Source organism: Rhinoraja longicauda, chromosome 24 (genome assembly GCF_053455715.1).
Source record: "Rhinoraja longicauda isolate Sanriku21f chromosome 24, sRhiLon1.1, whole genome shotgun sequence".
In the NCBI taxonomy this organism is placed as follows: domain Eukaryota; kingdom Metazoa; phylum Chordata; class Chondrichthyes; order Rajiformes; family Arhynchobatidae; genus Rhinoraja; species Rhinoraja longicauda.
Genome location: NC_135976.1, coordinates 19502574 through 19515401, shown reverse-complemented (window position 1 = coordinate 19515401; position 12828 = coordinate 19502574). Strand labels below are relative to the sequence as shown.

Here is a 12828-nt window from a genome sequence, read left to right as displayed (position 1 = left end):
TTTCCCTCAGCGCTTCTACCCTCCCCTCTCCCCTCAGCCCTCTTCCCTCAGCCCCTCAGCCCTCTTCCCCTCTCCCCTCCCCTCTCATCTCTCCCCTCTCATCTCTCCCCTCTCTCTTCTCATCTCTCCCCTCCCCTCAGCCCCTCTCCCTGCTCCCCTCTCCTCAGGCCCCTCTCCCCTCTCCTCTCTCATCTCTCCCCTCTCCCCTCCCCTCAGCCCCCTCTCCCATCAGCCCCTCTCCCCTACCCTCAGCCCCTCTCCCCTTACTTTTCTCATCCCTTGATGTTTCTCTCCTCATACCCCAGCCCCTTCCCCTCTTCCTCTCTCTTTATCTCCCCATGTCCCTTTCTCTGAGGCATTATCTGCCCACCCCATTGCTACTTTCACTCTCCTCCCTCTCACTATTTCTCTCCCTGTTCATTTCTTTATCTGTCCTGTCTCAGCTCCCGTTCTTTCATCCCACTCTTCCTCATCCCACCGTCTTGTCCCTCATCTTCTCACCGTAAATCCCTCCCTCCCTCCTCCCTCCAACTCCCTTTGCCTCCTCGCAGAATTCCTCCCTCCATCCTACCTTCCCCTCCTCCTTCCACTCCCGTTTCCCTCCCTCCCTCCCTCCCTCCCTCCCTCCCTCCCTCCCTCCCTCCCTCCCTCCCTCCCTCCCTCCCTCCCTCCCTCCCTCCCTCCCTCCCTCCCTCCCTCCCTCCCTCCCTCCTGCCCTTTGTCCCCCTCCGTTCTTCCATACCTCTGTCTTCCTTCATCCAAACCTCAGTTCCTTCCTCTCAGTCTTCCTCACGATCCCCACTCCTTGTCTTTCTCTCTCTCTCCTCCCCCTCCCACTATCGTCGCTGAGACTGGAGATGTGTCTGCAACTCGTTTCCCTGAGACTAGCAGTGACCTGGTGCCCTCCCCACAGATGCTGCTTGACCCACGCGGTAACCTCTGCTGCGCTTCCTGCTCAACAGAGATGAACACGGGGGGGATGGGGACGCAGAGAGACAGGCTGAGGACAAAGGAAGGAAAAGGGAGAGAGAAAGAGAGACGGTGGGGGAGGCGAGCGAGAGAGCTAAGGGTGATGACAGAGAGAGAGAGAGAGAGAGAGAGAGAAAGGGAGGGTGAGAGAGAGGAGGGTGAGAGATGGTGGAGTAAATGGGAGATACAGAGGGAGTGTGGGAGGGAGGGAGGTGATGAGGGAGAGGGGAAGGAGAAAGGAGGGGGTGAGTGAGGAAGAGGGAGAGGGGTGTGGGTGATGAAAGGCGGGGGGTTGAGAGGGTGTGAGAATGGTGGTGAGAGAATGGTGCAGAGGGAGGGGTAGAGGGGGATATGGAGGGGGGAGAGGTGGTGGACGGGTGGAGAAAGGGGCACAAAGGGAACTAGAGGGGGAGAAGGGGTGACGGGAGGAGGAAAGGGGGAGAGGGAGGGACGTGAAGAGAGGGTGACAGAGGGAAGAGATGGGTTGAGACAGAGGTGGGATGAGGAGAGGGGCGGGACACGAGAGAGGAGCGGGGAAGGAGGGAGAGAGAGGAGAGAGAATGAAGAGGGAGAGAGTGGTGAGTGGGAGAGGGAGGGGCAGTGAGAGGGTGGGAGACGGAGGGGGTGAAAGTGAGTGGGGGAGAGAAGGGAGTGAGAGAGGAAGGGTGGAGAAGAGTGGGGGGAAAGGGGAGAAAGAGTGGGTGAGGCAGGTGATAATGAGGAGGGAAGTGAAGGGGAGAAGAGTGGGAGAGAGGGAAGGGGAAGATAGGGAGAGAGGAAGGGATGGGGAGAGAGTCATGGAGAGAGGAGGAGAGGTTGGTGAGACGGGGAGGGTGGGGAGAGGGAGGGTGTTGGAGAGGAGGGGAGGAGAGGGTAGAGAAGGGGAAATCGCAGGGGGAAAGATTGGGGATGGAGAGAGAGGGTTGGAGAGGAGAAGAGGCAGAGAGAGAGAAGGGGTTTATGTGGAAGAAGGGGTTGACAGAGAAGGGGGGGGAAACAGGAAGTGGATGGATAGGAGGAGGGGTTGGGGGGATTATTGGGAGGGGGAACGAAAAGAGAGAGGGGAAAGGAGGGGAGAGAGGGGGTGTAAGAGGGAGATAAAAGATGAGAAATTGAGAGACCGAAGGGGAAAGAAAGGGAAGGGGAAAGAGAGATTTAGGTCAGGGGCAGGGAGAGAAATGGGGTGAGTGAGAGGGGGTAGAGGGGGAAGAGAGAGGGGAGATGGAGGTGGGAGTAACATGGGAGACAGGGAGGGGGGAGTGAGGGAGGAGGGGAGGGAAGAGGTAGGGCAGGGGGCATAAGGATAGGGAGATGGAGGGGTATTGGGTGAGAATAGGAAAAGGTTTGGCGAGGAGTAAGAATGTAACACAAAATCAGAGAGAGAGAGAGAGAGAGAGTGAGGGGTGGTTACATAGATAGGTAGGCAGGTGGTGGCTGGTTAGGAAGATAGGGAGGGTAACTGGAGAGGAATTGAATAACGTTTAAGCATCAGTCTTCACAGTGGAAGACACCAGCAGTGTGCCTGCAATCCAGAGAGTCAGGGGGTGGAGGTTAGTGGAGTGGCGATTACTAAGGAGTCGGTGCTAGGAAAACTGAAAGGTCTGAGGGTGGATAAGTCACCTGGACCGGAAGGACTACATCCCACGGTTCTGAAGGAAGTGGCCTCGGAGATTGTTGGAGGCATTAGTTGTGATATTCCGAGAATCACTAGAGTTAGGAGTGGATCCTGAAGTTTGGAAAAATTGCAAATATCACCCCGCTGTACTAGAAGGAAGCAAAGCAGAAGAGCAGAAATTGTAGGCCGGTAAGCCTGACTTCGGTGGATGGTAAGATTTTAGAGTCAATTATAAAAGGATGAGGTTATTCAGTAGATAGAAGTTCACGATAAAATAGGCCAAAGTCAGCATGGTTTTGTGAAGGGAAGATCTTAGACAACAGACAATAGGTGCAGGAGTAGGCCATTCGGCCCTTCGAGCCAGCACCACCATTCAATGTGATCATGGCTGATCATTCTCAATCAGTACCCCCGTTCCTGCCTTCTCCCCATACCCTCTGACTCTGCAATGCTTAAGAGCTCTATCTAGCTCTCTCTTGAATGCATTCAGAGAATTGGCCTCCACTGCCTTCTGAGGCAGAGAATTCCACAGATCTTGCCTGACGAATCTGCTGGAGTTCTTTGAGGAAGTTAATAGCAGGACAAACAGAGGGGAGGATGTGGATGTTGTTTACCTAGATGTTCAGAAGGCCTTCGATAAGGTGCTGCTGGGGAAGATGAGAGCACATGGTATTAAAGGGCAGATACTAGCATGGCTGAATGGCAGCAGGCAGGGTTGCAATAAAAGGTGCCTTTCCAGGTTGGCTGCCAGTGACTAGCGGAGTTCCGCAAGGGTCAGTGCTGGGGCCACTTATCTTCACGTTGTATATTAATGATTTGGATAAGGGGATTGAAGGCTTTGTGGCCAAGTTTGCAGATGATAATAGACAATAGACAATAGACAATAGGTGCAGGAGTAGGCCATTCAGCCCTTCGAGCCAGCACCGCCATTCAATGCGACCATGGCTGATCACTCTCAATCAGTACCCCGTTCCTGCCTTCTCCCCATATCCCCTCACTCCGCTATCCTTAAGAGCTCTATCCAGCTCTCTCTTGAAAGCATCCAACGAACTGGCCTCCACTGCCTTCTGAGGCAGAGAATTCCACAACTTCACCACCCTCTGACTGAAAAAGTTCTTCCTCATCTCCGTTCTAAATGGCCTACCCCTTATTCTTAAACTGTGGCCCCTTGTTCTGGACTTCCCCCAACATTGGGAACATGTTATCTGCCTCTAATGTGTCCAATCCCCTAATTATCTTATATGTTTCAATAAGATCCCCCCTCATCCTTCTAAATTCCAGTGTATACAAGCCCAATCGCTCCAGCCTTTCAACATACGACAGTCCCGCCATTCCGGGAATTAACCTAGTGAACCTACGCTGCACGCCCTCGATAGCAAGAATATCCTTCCTCAAATTTGGAGACCAAAACTGCACACAGTACTCGAGGTGCGGTCTCACCAGGGCCCGGTACAACTGTAGAAGGACCTCTTTGCTCCTATACTCAACTCCTCTTGTTACGAAGGCCAACATTCCATTGGCTTTCTTCACTGCCTGCTGTACCTGCATGCTTCCTTTCATTGACTGATGCACTAGGACACCCAGATCTCGTTGAACTCCCCCTCCTCCTAACTTGACACCATTCAGATAATAATCTGCCTTTCTATTCTTACTTCCAAAGTGAATAACCTCACACTTATCTACATTAAACTGCATCTGCCATGTATCCGCCCACTCACACAACCTGTCCAAGTCACCCTGCAGCCTTATTGCATCTTCCTCACAATTCACACTACCCCCCAACTTAGTATCATCTGCAAATTTGCTAATGGTACTTTTAATCCCTTCGTCTAAGTCATTAATGTATATCGTAAATAGCTGGGGTCCCAGCACCGAACCTTGCGGTACCCCACTGGTCACTGCCTGCCATTCCGAAAGGGACCCATTTATCCCCACTCTTTGCTTTCTGTCTGTCAACCAATTTTCTATCCATGTCAGTACCCTACCCCCAATACCATGTGCCCTAATTTTGCCCACTAATCTCCTATGTGGGACCTTGTCGAAGGCTTTCTGAAAGTCGAGGTACACCACATCCACTGACTCTCCCTTGTCAATTTTCCTAGTTACATCCTCAAAAAATTCCAGTAGATTTGTCAAGCATGATTTCCCCTTCGTAAATCCATGCTGACTCGGAATGATCCCGTTACTGCTATCCAAATGCTCAGCACCCCTCCCCATCGCTCAAGTTCACAGGTTATAGAAGTACAAATAGGCCATTCGGCCCATCAAGTCTACTCTTCCATTCAATCATGGCTGATCTCTGTTTCCCAATCCCATTTTCCTGCCTTCTCCTCATAAACCTTGACATGCGTTCTAATCAAGAATTTGTGTATCTCTGGCTTAAAAATATCCACTGACTTGGCCTCTGTGGCAATGAGTTCCACAGATTAACTACCCTCTGACTAAAGAAGTTTCTTCTCACCTCCTTTATAAAAGACCGAGCTGTCCAAGTCCTTGCTAAGATAGGTGGAGGGGCAGGCAGTGTGGAGGAACAAGGACTTGGACAGCTCGGTCTTTTATAAAGGAGGTGAGAAGAAACTTCTTTAGTCAGAGGGTAGTTAATCTGTGGAACTCATTGCCACAGAGGCCAAGTCAGTGGATATTTTTAAGCCAGAGATACACAAATTCTTGATTAGAACACATGTCAAGGTTTATGAGGAGAAGGCAGGAAAATGGGATTAGGAAACAGAGATCAGCCATGATTGAATGGAAGAGTAGACTTGATGGGCCGAATGGCCTATTTGTACTTCTATAACCTGTGAACTTGAGCGATGGGGAGGGGTGTAGAGACTGGAAGGGGTTACAAGATGGGGAGGGGTATAGGGGCTGGATGGGGTTTCAGACACGGGGAGAGGTACAGGGGCTGAGTTACAGAGATGGGGAGGGGTATAGGGGCTGGATGGGGTTTCAGACACGGGGAGAGGTACAGGGGCTGAGTTACAGAGATGGGGAGGGGTATTGGGGCTGGAAGGGGTTTCAGACACGGGGAGAGGTACAGGGGCTGAGTTACAGAGATGGGGAGGGGTATTGGGGCTGGATGGGGTTTCAGACACGGGGAGAGGTACAGGGGCTGAGTTACAGAGATGGGGAGGGGTATTGGGGCTGGAAGGGGTTACAGATATGGAGAGGGGTATACACTATCCCCAAACTGCACTTCCACCATAACACCAGTCATCTGGCCAGGCTTGTTTGCCAAAATGAGGCCCAGCATGCTCCCTCTTAGAGTTGGACTATCCACAAACTGTTTAAGGAAATCTTGGATATACCTAACAAATTCTGCCCCACTGTAATCCTGTTGCCCCGTGTAAATTCCAGCCATTATTTGGGAAGTTAAAGTCACCCACTCCAACAACCCTGTGGTTTGGCAACCTTCTGTAATCTGTCTACATATGTGATCTTCTATCTCCCGCTGGCTATTGGGCAACCTATAATTTACTAATCCGATTATAGTAATTGCTCCTTTCTTATTTTATAGCTCAACCCGTAATGCCTCAGTAGACGTATCCTCTGGTATGGCCTCTCTGTGACATTCCTCCACTTCTTTTACTCCCCTCTCAAAACCCAGGCACATTGAACTGCCAGTCATGCCCCTCTCCCAACCAAGTTTCTGTAAAGGCCAAGACAACATAATTCTAAGACAGACACAAAAAACTGGAGTAACTCCAGAAAAAAAATAGGCAGCATCTCTGGAGAAACGGAATAGGCCACATTTCGGGTTGAGTGGGCAGATGCATGGCAGATGCAGTATAAATGTGGATAAATGTGAGGTTATCCACTTTGGTGGCAAGAACAGGAAGGCAGATTATTATCTGAATGGTGTCAGATTAGGAAAAGGGGAGGTGCAACGAGACCTGGGTATGCTTGTACATCAGTCATTGAAAGTGAGCATGCAGTTACAGTAGACAGTGAAGAAATCTAATGGCATATTGGTCTTCACTGTGAGAGGATTTGAGTTTAGGAGCAAGGAGGTTCTACTGCAGTTGTACATGGCCCTGGTGAGACCGCACCTGGAGTATTGTGTGCAATTTTGGTCTCCTGATTTGAGGAAAGACATTATTGCTAATGAGGGAGTGCCGCATAAGTTCACCAGGTTAATTCCCAGAATGGCGGGACTGACATATGATGAAAGATTGGGTCGACTGGGCTTGTACCATGATCACATTGAATGGCGGTGCTGGCACGAAGGGCCGAATGGCCTACTCCTGCACCTATTGTCTATTGTACTCACTGGAATTTAGGATGAGAGGGGATCTTATAGAAACATTTTAAATTCTGAAAGGATTGGACAGGCTCGATGCAGGAAAAATGTTCCCGAACCAGGGATCACAGTTTACGAATAAGGGGTAGGCCATTTAGGACTGAGATGAGGAAAAACTGTTTCACCCAGAGTTGTGAATCTGGGGAATTCTCTGCCACAGAAGGCAGTGGAGGCCATTTCATTGGATGTTTTCAAGAGAGAGTTAGATTTAGCTCTTTGGGCTAAAGGAATCAAGGGATATGGGGGGAAAGTGGGAACGGGGTACTGATTTTAGATGATCAGCCATGATCATATCAAATGGCCTACTCCTGCACCTATTTTTCTATGTTTCTGAGACCCTTCAGACTTTTCCAGAGCTACTGCCTGACCTGCTGAGTTGCTCCAGCTTTTTGTATCTGTCTTCAGTTTAAACCAGCATCTGCAGTTCCTCTGTACACATCATAATTATAAGCACTGATCCAGGCTCAAAGTTCAGCAGCGTTACCTACATCATGCATTGAAGTAAACACACTTCAATCCTTCATTATCCCCATATTCATAAACCTCTGCCTGCCTGTCTTTCCTTTGGGCCAATTGTCATAACCACTATCTCACCCAATGGTGGGGGCCTTTAGTTCAGGTGCAACCTGTCCCTATTGTACAGGTCACAAGGAATCCCAATGGCCTAAACATCTAAATCCATGTCCCCTGCACTAACTCCTCAGCCATGCATTCATTTATCGATGCTTTTGAAAGTGTGATGACAAGAGTTCGGGGCATGCATGTTCCTGTTAGAATGAAGGGCATGGCAGGTGGGCATCAGGAAGCTTGGAGATGCTGGTCAGGAAAAAGAAGGAGGCATGGGGCAGGCATAGGCAGCTGGGATCAAGTGTATCCCAGGAGGAGTTTCGGGAACTGAGGAGCATACTTAAGAAGGAAATCAGGAGGGCAAAAAGGGGCAGGAGATAGCTCTGGCAAGTAGTGTTAAGGAAAATGCAAAGAGGTTTTATGTGCTTTCAGGGAACGTGGGAGACTAGAGTGACAATGGGGCCCCTCAGAAACCAAAGTGATCATCTCTGTGTGGAGCTGCAGGAGATGGGCAAAGTCCTCAATGGGCAACCCCTACCTTTCCAAGTGAAGATTAATCCTGTCCCTTAAGAGTTTTATCCAATAATTACCCAACTGCTGTTGTAGGACTCACCGGCTGGACATCTTAGAGTGGCTGCAGGACATTGTCAAGGGGAGGGGAAGAAACAGAGGTCATGCACCACATCGGCACCAATGGCGTGGGTCATAAGGGGAGAAGTTCCTGCAAAGGGTATTTAAGGAAGCAGATTGATGAGCAGGATGTCCAAGATTGTAACAGGCAGATGAATGTGTGGTGAAGGGCCGTACAGGAGGGAGGGCTTCAGACACTCACATCATTAGATCAAAGGGAACAATACTGGGGGACTTGGATCATGTACAGACGGCCAGGGTGGGCTGCATCTCAACTGGAATAGGTCCAATATCCTTTCCTGGGTTTGATGTTGATGAAGGGTTAAACTAATTTGGCTGGGGAATGGTACACAGACTAAGTGCACAGTAAGTGCCAAATACAGAATAATTAAACAAGTCCAGTGGGAAGAACAGACATGGTCACAATAAAGTGGTGGGAGGAATGGCAGGATTAACGGCATTTATTTCATGCACGCAGCCTGACTGGTAAGGACGATGAACTGAAAGCATTGATCAGCACACGGGAAGTCGACATTATTGCAGCCACGGAAATGCGGCTGAAAGTAGGGCAGGACCGACCGCTCAGCGTGGCAGGGAACAGAAGGTTCAGACATGGTGGGGAAGTAAAGAGAGAGGATATCGCAACATCGATCAGGGAGAAAATCGCTGCCCTACTCAGGAAGAAAGCCTGAGAAAGCTCTTCCAGTGAGGCCACATGGGTAGAGTTCAGAAACAAGAGAGGGCTCATCACTTTGCTGGGGTTACACAGGGAGAGTTTTGTCAAGTGCATCCAGGAGAGTTTTGATTCAATATGTTGTTGATAGTTCAATGGGAGATGGAGCTTTAATGAACGATCTTGGGAAATGTGACCGGGCTAGTAGGGAAGTGTCGGGGGGGTCATTTTGGGAACAATGAACAGGGAACATCCGTGGGTTTCAAGGTAGTTATGGAAAGGGTTTAGGATGGTCCCCAAGTTAATGTTCTAAATTGGGTGAGGGCATATTAAGACAGGATAGAATAGAAATAGACAGAACAAGACCAAGTGGTGCAGCAGGACCAAGACCAAGTGGTGCTGCCTCACAGCGCCTGAGACCTGGGTTTAATCCTGATCTCAGGTGCTGTCCGTGTTAAGTTTGCACGTTCTCCCTGTTATCCAGTGGGTTTCCTCCAGGTGCTCTGGTTTTCCTTCACATTCCAAAGACATGTGGGTTTATTGGTTAATTGGTCTCTGCAAATTGCCCTTGTTGAGCAAGGAGTAAATGCAAAAGGAGTTTAACTTAGAACTAGTGTGAAGGGATGATCAATGGTCGGCATGGACCCGCTAAGCCGAAGGGTTTGTCTCCTTGCTGCATCTTACAATCAATTCAATCTAGCTAGGAGTGGCATGAGGGGGGGCTGGGAGCAACTGCTTGTGGGTTGAACAACATCCAACTAATGGGAGGACACAAAGTGCTGGAGTAACTCAATGGGTCATACAGCATGTGTAGGAAAGAACTGCAGATGCTGGTTTAAATCGAAGGTAGACACAAAATGCTGGAGTAATTCAACGGGACATGCAGCATCTCTGGAGAGAAGGAATGGGTGACGTTTCGGGTCGAGACCCCTTCTTCAGTCTGTCCCACTGAGTTACTCCAGCATTTTGTGTCTACCTTCGGGTCATACAGCATCCCTGGACAACATCGTCTTTGGAAACCAGCATCTGCAGCTCCTTGTTCCTTCATCCAACTGGTAGGAGTATTTTAACAGGGAGAGAGGAGTTCAGAGCCATGTTCCCATGAGGATGAAGGCGACGTAGGATGGCAAGATCAGGGAACTCTGGATGCCGAAGAATGCTGAGGAGACGATGAAGGAAAAAAAGGACATATCTGATAAGCACAGGCATCTGGAAACGGGAGACCTTTGCAATAAAATACAGTGTGTGCAGGGGAAAATGTAGAAAAGAAATTAGGAGGGCAAAGAGAGCCTATAAAATATTGCTGGACACTAAAATAAGGAGGATGCCCAGACATTCAGTAAGTATATTTGCTATTATACCCAGTGATGCCCAGGTTCTGATGACAAAAATCATGTTGTTTGTATTTATTTCCATCCAGTTTTGTTTTATCACATTCCTTTAACAAATAAAAACAAGTATATAATTGTTCAGTGAACAATATATTTAGGGGGGGTTTAACTAATGTTACGATAAAAACATACACTGCAAATAGATATGTATAGGAAAATAACATTTGATATTGTGCTCTTTAAGTAGTGAGACGCGTGCGCAATGTGTAAATGTACTTGATTTCAAAGTTGAAGCATGTCAGAATACAACATATTTCTCGCTTTGAATGTGATGTTAAAATTGTACAGATGATTTTTATTTCCAATTCTGGAGCAACCACAAAATTGCTGACCACGGAATGCGTGCCGAGTTTCGAGCTAACGGGATTTAGTGATTGTCTTTTCACATTGTGAACACTCAGAGCAAAATTAAGTTGGATAGGGCACTTAACTTGCAAGAGAAAAAGAGTTGCTGGAGGAGCTCAGTGGGTCAGGCAGCAACTGGGGAGGGAAATGCACAAACAATATTTTGGGTCAAAACGCATTCCTCCAGCATCTGCAGTCTCTTGTGCCTCGAGGGAACATAAGTCATTTGTACTGAAAAGGGAGATCAGATGGGAAAACAAGATATTGGAGGATGGACACATTTTCCCCAACAACCTTGCCAGTCATTTTTGCAGCCTCAGTTACATGTGGTAGTAATTTTCGAACTGTGTTGTTGCATAGTATTGTGGAGTAGTCTGATTGGAGCCCCTTCTTCTAGTTCAAGATTGGGTGATAGCACGTCAGGGAATGACAAAGAGTTTAAAAATACAACAGGGAAATGTACAGCCACATCATTGTCTCTCACACCATCAATAGATATAGATTGTCTGGATTTCTGAGAAGATTCAGGAGAAGATCTTTATGTGCATTCTTCACTGCATCTTATTTTGGTGTTAGAATTGCTCTTTCACAAAATCATTGGTAATTCAAAGTTTTGAGTGATTTTTGGGAGAGTGATTTTTGGCATCAGATCATGAAGTGCAGAACTAGATTTGTAGCAGACTTATTCCTGTTGAGTCTGTGTTTAATTTCTCAAATCCTATTTTGTGCGAATTTGAAGCAAACTCTCGCTATGGCCAAGAAAGCACCACCACTTCCTCAGAAGGCAACGACATTTTCCATGCCTTCAATGACTAATCCCTAGTGGGATGCATCCCAAGTTGCTTTGGCAACTGCTCTGCCCAAGACCACAAAATTGCAGAGAGTTGAGGATGTAGCCAATTTCTACACCATCCTTCCTTCAACCCCCCCCCCCCCCTCCCCTCTCCACCTATTCAACTTCATCTATGCTTGATTCACAAAATGCTGGAGTAACTCAGCAGGTCAGGCAGCATCTCGGGAGAGAAGGAATGGGTGACGTTTCGGGTCGAGACCCTTCTTCAGACTGATGTCGGGGGTGGGACAAAGGAAGGATATAGGTGGAGACAGGAAGATAGAGGGAGATCTGGGAAGGAGGAGGGGAAGGGAGGGACAGAGGAGCTATCTGAAGTTGGAGAAGTCGACGTTCATACCACCGGGCCGCAAACTGCCCAGGCGAAATATGAGGTGCTGCTCCTCCAATTTCCGGCGGGCCTCACTATGGCACTGGAGGAGGCCCATGACAGAGAGGTCAGACTGGGAATGGGAGGGGGAGTTGAAGTGCTGGGCCACCGGGAGATCAGTGGCGTTAATGCGGACCGAGCGCAGGTGTTCAGCGAAGCGATCGCCGAGCCTGCGCTTGGTTTCGCCGATATAGATGAGTTGACATCTAGAGCAGCGGATGCAATAGATGAGGTTGGAGGAGGTGCAGGTGAACCTTTGTCTCACCTGGAAAGAATGTTTGGGTCCTTTGATGGAGTTGAGGGGGGAGGTAAAGGGACAGGTGTTGCATCTCGTGCGGTTGCAAGGGAAAGTGCCCGGGGTTAGGGTGGTTTGGGTAGGAAGGGACGAGTGGACCAGGGAGTTGCGGAGGGAACGGTCTCTGCGGAATGCAGAGAGGGGAGGGGATGGGAAGATATGGCCAGTGGTGGGGTCCTGTTGTAGGTGACGGAAATGTTGGTGGATGATATGTTGGATCCGCTGGCTGGTGGTGTGGAAGGTGAGAACGAGGGGGATCCTGTCCTTGTTGCGAGTGGGGGGATGGGGAGCAAGAGCGGAGCTGCGGGATGTAGAAGAGACCCTAGTGAGAGCCTCATCTATAATGGAGGAGGGGAAGCCCCGTTTTCTGAAAAACGAGGACATCTCGGAAGCCCTAGTCTGAAACACCTCATCCCGGGCACAGATGCGGCGTAGACGGAGGAATTGGGAGTAGGGGATAGACTTTTTGCAGGGGACCGGGTGGGAAGAAGTGTAGTCCAGATAGCTGTGCGAGTCGGTGGGCTTGTAATAAATGTCCGTCACTAATTTTTCTCCTGTGATGGAGATGGTGAGGTCCAGAAACGGGAGGGAGATGTCAGAGATAGTCCAGGTATCTTCCCCTTCCCCTCCTCCTTCCCAGATCTCCCTCTATCTTCCTGTCTCCACCTATATCCTTCCTTTGTCCCACCCCCGACATCAGTCTGAAGAAGGGTCTCGACCCGAAACGTCACCCATTCCTTCTCTCCCGAGATGCTGCCTGACCTGCTGAGTTACTCCAGCATTTTGTGAATAAATCGATTTGTACCAGCATCTGCAGTTATTTTCT

General features: G+C 49.2%; 1 protein-coding gene across 5 annotated transcripts in view; it reads right to left on the bottom strand.

Annotated features, from left to right (window-relative positions):
- LOC144605460 (uncharacterized) overlaps window positions 1-12828 on the bottom strand; it is a 73464-nt gene that overhangs the window by 7911 nt on the left and 52725 nt on the right. Inside the window, exon 1 of one of the 5 annotated variants that reach the window (XM_078420751.1) lies at window positions 743-763. The exons of the other annotated variants lie outside the window; for them this stretch is intronic. The gene's annotated coding sequence lies outside the window, so the exon portion shown is untranslated. Of the gene's footprint in view, window positions 1-742; window positions 764-12828 lie in introns of those variants that run through there. 5 annotated transcript variants of the gene reach the window in all.